We start from the raw sequence: 7,463 nt of genomic DNA, 5'->3' as shown, positions 1-7,463 counted from the left end.
AGGATATAACCTGATAAGTAAAGGCAATATAAGAATGATTCATAATCGCAGTAGGTAGGGCAGGAGTACACTGCTTAAATTAGCAAATTCTCGAAATAAAAATAAAGTACCAACCAAACCACTCAGTTCAGCAGTAACAGAATATTGAGCAGCATTGTCATCAGGCTTTTGCGATCTGTTAGCCTACGGGAGAAATTGAAAACAAAGCTTAAATAAGAAGAAAAGCTTTTCCATGAGTTTAATAGTGACTAAAAACAATACACCAGAAGGTTATGCATATAATCAATAACTCGCCCTAAAATATTTGAACTGAGGGAATGCAATAGACCTCTATTAAGCAATGAATGTAACCATACAATATATTCAAAAAAGAAAATGTTACAGTATCTAGTATCTGCATATTATCACAATAATATAAAATAAAACTCTGCAAGAAAAATTACAGCTATTTTCTTTTATAGAAAAGAAATTTGTGGAGAGTACAAAATAAAAAGATATGACATCCTCAAAAGGAAATACTAAAATGTAAACACCTAGAACCTATGATATTGAATCATGTAACAGGGCATGCCAATCTCTCTTCATGTCTGACAACAAAAACACCTTTAAAGTGAGCATGAGCAGAGTATTGCAGACAGGACTAAAAAATAAGGAACCCGGTCAAAATATCCATACCGAAAGAATTAAGGTCACGTCGAATGGTGCTAATATTGAATTGTATTGTTTTCCTTCGGGTCCTATAGTGCTTGCTGAGTAGGAGTTACCCATAGTGTTCATAATTACCAAATCCATTGAACTATGGCATACTGGAATAAATTTCCAGTCCTTTCACCTCTACAATTTTCTGTTCTTGGGCCACACTCACCCTTCCATTTGAAGAACTGATATATAAGAAAAATAGATAGTCAATCTCAGTTGACATGTAAATTGACATCTCAAAAGTCAACATATCATTCGCCTCTTTAAGCAAATTCCAATCAATTGCATGCGTTAATTTAATTTTTAGACTTAGAATTGCCTGCAGAATAAAGATAACACTTCAACCAGAATAGGAACAATTCTAACACAATGATATTACACATAAATAAAATAAAATTACAACTGGAACTTCAAAATTTGGAGGTTAAATTGTAAATAACTACACATTGGCAAAAGACATTAGTTGATAAACTGTATTCAGAAATATTACTAGAAAAGCAGGTAAAAATGTAATATAAAGGACACTAGTTCCATAAACAATGAGGGTGAAAAATTAACCACGAACCAAAAACCTGTTTTTACCTATGAAGTAGCACTTCAGTAAATGAATCAAAAACCAGAGAAGATAATGATGCAAACACTAAAAGGAAATGTTCCAGAGTATTAAGAGATCAAAGAGAGTATTACCCAACAAGATTTTGCTTCATGGTCAAGTTAGAAAACTTCAACCCAAACATAATATGCCCCTAGAAAATTGAAGTGAAAACAAATGAGTTTCGAACAAAGTTAGTCTTTCACAAGAAAATCTTAAAGATCTCTAGATTTTATTGCAAGAAACATAACCATATTAATTTGAAGAAAATAATGGATAAAACAAAATAGTGTTCTATGCACACTCAAAAAGGAGATATAAAATGGTAAAACGTGGAATCATAAGATTCTACAAAATTCATAAAACTAATGTATGTGTTTGAACTCATATATGTCCATACCACAATCCCAAAAATAAAATCGAGTTATATGAATTTTAAATATTCTATATTTTTGTTCTTATTATATTATAGCAAGTACATCGTATTTTTATATTTTTATTTTAACATTAGTATATCCATTAAAAAAATTAATTGTCTTCACATTCCCTTTAGGTTTTCCTTCTAATACCCCCAAGCTAAAAATGGGTTTTTCCAACTTTAACCCATTATGCTTTTGCATATGTTGCCCTAATCTCCTTAGAGCAAGAACCACACCATGAGGAAGCAGCCACTGCTTTGCGGAGCAACAATGACTCTCAACCGCAGAGTACAATCTCAGCATAGTCCGAAAATCCAAATCTGAGCCGAAACTGTGACAATTGTGGCAATTCCACTGGGTTCCCCCAAACATCTGATCTAGCATGGATTGAGAAAAACTCTTTTATATCCCTACAACCATTTAATTAACAAATTCAAATCACAACACCTTATATGAAAAATATGAAAAGTTATTGTCATTAACTTTACTAATTCCTATCATAAGTTTATTACTTCATCACACTTATTCTATTTTTGCTGGTCCAAAAAGATACAAACTTGCGGAAGCTTCTCCATAGCCTAAATTGAAAATAACTTAAATGAGACCATTCGCCCATAAAAACCTTAATTTCAATAATAATTGAAAAGAAAAACTACAGCAAGCGAAGTGACCGGAGGCAACATAGAAAAAAGGTGACTATGTCTAGGTCTCAGTCTAATGGGGTGAGTGCATGTCCTGCAGTTAGCAGGGGTAGAGGGTGTGCATATCAGAGGTCATGGGACCAAGAGAGGGGGGGCACACAGTGTAGAACAATCACAGAGAGAACCAAGAGAGCAAGTAATGGACCAACAAGAGAGGAGAGAAACTCAGAATTAGTCGAGGGAGAGATGATTGCAGCACCCTGGGAGAATAGGGTTTCTATTTAATACAGAAAATAGGTTCAAGGCAACCAAGTCGAAAATCCAACCTACAAACTCGGTTGTTGTTCCAGTCCAGCTTGTGAAATCGAACAAAAAATTTGATCACATGCTCAAATCAGGCAATTCAACAAGATCCTATAAAGATGTGATCTTCCCTTGAATCAGGAAAGTCCACGGGTCATTAAATGGTAAGATTGATCTTACAAACTATGAGGCCCAAATACTTCAAACAAACGAAAAGTATCAGACACATCGGATACTACTGGATACGGAGACAAATCTACAGCAAAGCAATTGGGGGCTGCTGCCACCACTTACTAGTATATTTTGCTTCTAGCTGTTGAATAATTTTGTTTGTCTTATTAAAAATTAAATATTGTCCCCACTAAAAATAACTAAATAATTTTATTTGTGAATAATCAAATTTTCAACGATATGATAGATAAATTGTTGAATTATTGTTGGTTACATTGAGACTAAAAGATATATTTGATAGTATTGAAAATGAAAAAAAAAATCATATAATTCCCATTTCAAAATACTAAAACATAAAGAAATATAGTTAGTAAGAAATGTCTCCAATTTAGTGGGTATAAAATGATATCCTAGATGTAGTCTCCAAGTTTTTGCTTAGTGATCATTATATCAGTATTTTACCACTTATGTATTGATGTGTATTTTTTACATAAATATTTATAATATATGATTTTGTCTCCACTAATCCAAACTTCTGGATCCATCTTTGACTAGATACATGTCTAAAAAGTATCCTATTTTATTTTATTTTTAAAAAAAAGCTTAAATACACTTTCGGTCTACCTATTTTGTCCAAATTTAACTTTTAGTCAGGATTTTTTGTCCCCATTTTTCACATGTCAAGGTATTTTTTGGTCCCCCACTATCTTATTACGCAGCTAAGTCATTAATGACTTGACAGTGATGTGGCACTAGTGAGTTGGAAAAAATTGAGGCCACATCAGCATCTGATTTCCATTTCATTATTATTAATTTATAAATTTATTTTATGTAATGTTATTATATTTAAAATTTCAAAAATAAGATTGATTTATAAAACATAATCCAAAATAGATTTTTTCCCTAAACTGAACCCTAATATGAGAAATCAAAATCCGCCCTCCCAAATCAAACTCCATCCTTCATCATCACCATCACCCATCATCACCTTCGCACAACTCATCATCATCATCATCACTCTAGTCAACCTTCTCATCATCATCACCATCATAGTTGATACCTCCCCCATTATCAAACCCCATCCTTTATCATCATCGCTCTAGTCAATCTTCAAACAATAGATCTAGGTTTTTGGTTTGTTCGCTTTTTCCCTTCTTAAACCTTGTCTTGTTCTTGGTGTGTCCATTTTGTCCCTTTTTTTCCTTCTTTTCTAGATAAATCTTGGTGTGATGAGTTTAAGATGGGTTGGTTAGTTCAGAAACCAAGTTGGTTTATTTTCTTCAACTTCAGATCGTGAGCAAAATAACAATGAAGTGATCAGAAGCTTAAAACCACAAATCTGAATTCTCTCAATTTTTTGGATTTATGTTCCTCAAACCAAAAATTTATTGGTTTATGTTCTACAAGCCCTAAATTTTTGGATTTCTTGTTCTTCTCTTTTCTTCCTCAAACAAATTTAGGTTCAATAACCACATAATCAAAATCAAAACTTGAATATTGTTTTGACATAAAAATGGAGGTGGGTAGCGGAACGGAAAACATTAGTGATTAGTAGTACCAAGCAGTGAAGCCATCGATGATGGAGAGGTTAAAGTGGGTATCAAACCAAGTGCCCTTCACGAATATTGCTTCTTCACTGATCTGTAACTTCAAGCATGTGTGCCTCTTCTTCTCCACCATTAATCACAATCCAGAGAACAAGGAACAAACAACTATGCCAATTTGAAACTCAAATATTTTAAGTTTAATTAAGTATTAACACCCATTAAAACTGATTGAGAAATTCAAAATGTACAACGAACTCTGATTTTATAAATAATTTTATTTAAAAAAATTAAATATAATAAATAATATATTTAATTATTAAAACACAATTATTACTACGATAATCCTATATCTTCTATACACAAAACACTGGTGCCAATTCCACATACAAAGAAAGAAAGAAACATGTGTCAAATAAGCTACAAAAAAAAAAATATGTTAAAATCCAAATCAAACAATCATAACTACCTATAATAACTATAACCTACTTAATAACTACTAAAATGTAATCATTGCCTAGAAACCTTACTGATCAACCACCTCATTCAGCCAATAGCAATGTTTTCCGTGTGAAGCCGCCTAAATGATTAGTTATTAATCATGCTTAATTGAGATCCTATAAACTCTACTACTCTAGACCATATATTATTAGAAGTAACCACTTGACTTTACATTCAAGTAATGACCATTATGAGCCCTAATCATTATCTAAAAAAAACGTCATTCTTATCTTTAATCTTTAGAATGTCAAGGTCAATTACACTTGATGGGGGGGTGTCTATGCTGAATCTTTAGTCTTGAATCTTAGGAATGTCTAGACCATATATTATTAGAAGTAACCACTTAAATCTTTAATCTTACGAATGTCAGGGTCAATTGCACTTTATGGGGTGTCTATGTTGAATATATTCAACAGTTTCTTGAAAGGTGCGGTGATGCTAGACCAGTCATTCATATCATGCAGTTGGCCAAATTAAAGAAATTGAATGGATTGCATGACATTATATTCAGTTATGTATGACTGCAAAAATAAAGTGGTTGACATTCATTTCTGTATGACTGCAATGACTATTAATAAAAGTCAGGGAAAATCCTTAAAGCATATAAGGGTTTATCTTTCACAACATGTTTTCTCACATGGACATCTACATGTTGCAATTTCAAGAGTGACATCAAGGAAGGATTTGAAAATATTGATAGTTGATGATGAAGGTCTAGATTCAAACTTTAAATCAAATGTAGTTTATAAAGAAGTATTTTAAAATGTAAAATAGATTGTTCTATATTATTTGTGTTCATTTTAGATGTTTGTTTTCTTTTTGCTATTACATTTGAAAACTAAGATTACTATATTATTGTTTTATTTTCGCATATAAATTTTTTAAACTACCCGTGCATCAAACTGTGGACCTCTAGTTATTAATTAATAAAAATGACACAAATAAAGTGTTGATGTGGAAAACATTTTATCCAACTAATCAGTGCCACGTCATATATGAAAGTGACATATCATAAAAACTGAAGGAGGACCATCAAAACCCCAAAAGATGTTAAATAGGAGGACCAAAACCCAGATTTTGAAAACAGGACTACAAGTTAAATCTGGGCAAAATAGAGGGACTAAAAGTGCATTTAAGCCAAACAAATTTACAGAAACTTCCTAATACTTCTCAGACACATTCGATACTTCTTGATATTCCTTAGACACACAATTATTTTATGAACTTCGTTTTGAATTCCCCTAAAGATGCTTTTCTTAATAGTGACGTCGAATACTACTGGATACGTGTCAAAATAGGTTTCGATTTTTTTTTTTTTTTAATTATGGATACTTCCTAATACTTCTCAGATACTTTTTTATGCTTCCTGATATTCCTTAGACACCAACCATTTTTTTTAACCTTGTTTTGAATTTCCCTAAAGATGTTTTTCTTTATATCCCAATATAAGGGTTAAAACATATTGTTATAGGCAAAGACATGATTATTTTTTGATCCCAAACATCTTTTAGTAAATTTTGATCATCATAGCTATATATTATTGTGGAATGATCAATGTCTCTTTCTTTATAAGTTTTGTGCATCTATATAAGCTTTTCTATATAATTTTACTGACATATTTAGGTTGTATTGTATCCTGAATTTCATAAATTTCTCGTATCCCAGTATCTGTGTCATATCGTACCTGTGCCTTGTCGTACTACATATCTGGATTTCATAGGTTACAAGTATAACCATTATTCTAACTAACATAAATAAACTTACCAGATCATTTTGCACATCGCTATACACAAAATGTAAATTCCGTATGTCCACTTGAATGCTATCAAGAATCTGAAAGAAGATGGATAAATATTAGTAGTAATTGGTATCATAAATTCCGATGAAGCGTCATAGATAAGTGATGCCAATAATGAGTTTTATAGAAAAATAAATTCAGCAAGAAAGAAGAGATGTAAAAAGGAAGGAGGATAGAATATCCTACACTCCACAAGAAGACAACTAAAAAATAAAACAATAAAGAACCACAAGGAAATAAAAATAATAATCTTATTTAATGTAAGTATCAAAAGTTCATTTTCACATCATCCAATCATAAAAACTATTTATAAGCCAGCTTCTGCCAATCAACTTGAGCTTGAAGGATTTTAGTCCTTCACACTAATGAAAAACTACATTGGATTGAAATGAAGAAACCAGCCTCCCCAGAAACAACAGTAGTATCAGTCTAAATTAATCACGGCATATTACCTTTGCAGTGACATGAGAAATAAAAGATTGCCCAGCAAGACCACCTGTACAAAATAAAGCTATTAATAAAACCAAATAAACAAATATTTAATGAAACAGCGCCACAGAGGAATCCTAATAATAAGTTGACCATTACAAATATTAGTACATTGCAGGTAGAAATCTCAAATATAATCATTTGCAAAATTATTTTATTTTCATAAATTTCATTAGGAAACGGATAAAATAAGTAAAAACCTAAGAGTTTTTACTTTTAGTATATCCTCTCTAGTAGACGTAAAAAGTACAATAAAGTGAAATAGAAATTAAAGTATATATATTTATGTCCAATTAACCATTCAAA

The 7,463-nt window shown here is 31.6% G+C and overlaps 1 long non-coding RNA gene across 1 annotated transcript; it reads right to left on the bottom strand.

Annotated features, from left to right (window-relative positions):
- Window positions 1-28: 28 nt before the first annotated feature.
- Window positions 29-7,183, bottom strand: LOC101494901 (uncharacterized). Its single transcript, XR_190571.3, has 5 exons — window positions 7,121-7,183; window positions 6,635-6,703; window positions 1,387-1,445; window positions 676-881; window positions 29-183 (listed from the first exon to the last, which is right to left on the bottom strand). It is a non-coding gene; the product is annotated as an uncharacterized lncRNA (long non-coding RNA).
- Between the last annotated feature and the right edge of the window lie 280 nt (window positions 7,184-7,463).

This window comes from Cicer arietinum, unplaced genomic scaffold, assembly GCF_000331145.2.
Source record: "Cicer arietinum cultivar CDC Frontier isolate Library 1 unplaced genomic scaffold, Cicar.CDCFrontier_v2.0 Ca_scaffold_4003_v2.0, whole genome shotgun sequence".
NCBI lineage: Eukaryota > Viridiplantae > Streptophyta > Magnoliopsida > Fabales > Fabaceae > Cicer > Cicer arietinum.
This window is presented reverse-complemented; position numbering and strand designations above follow the sequence as displayed.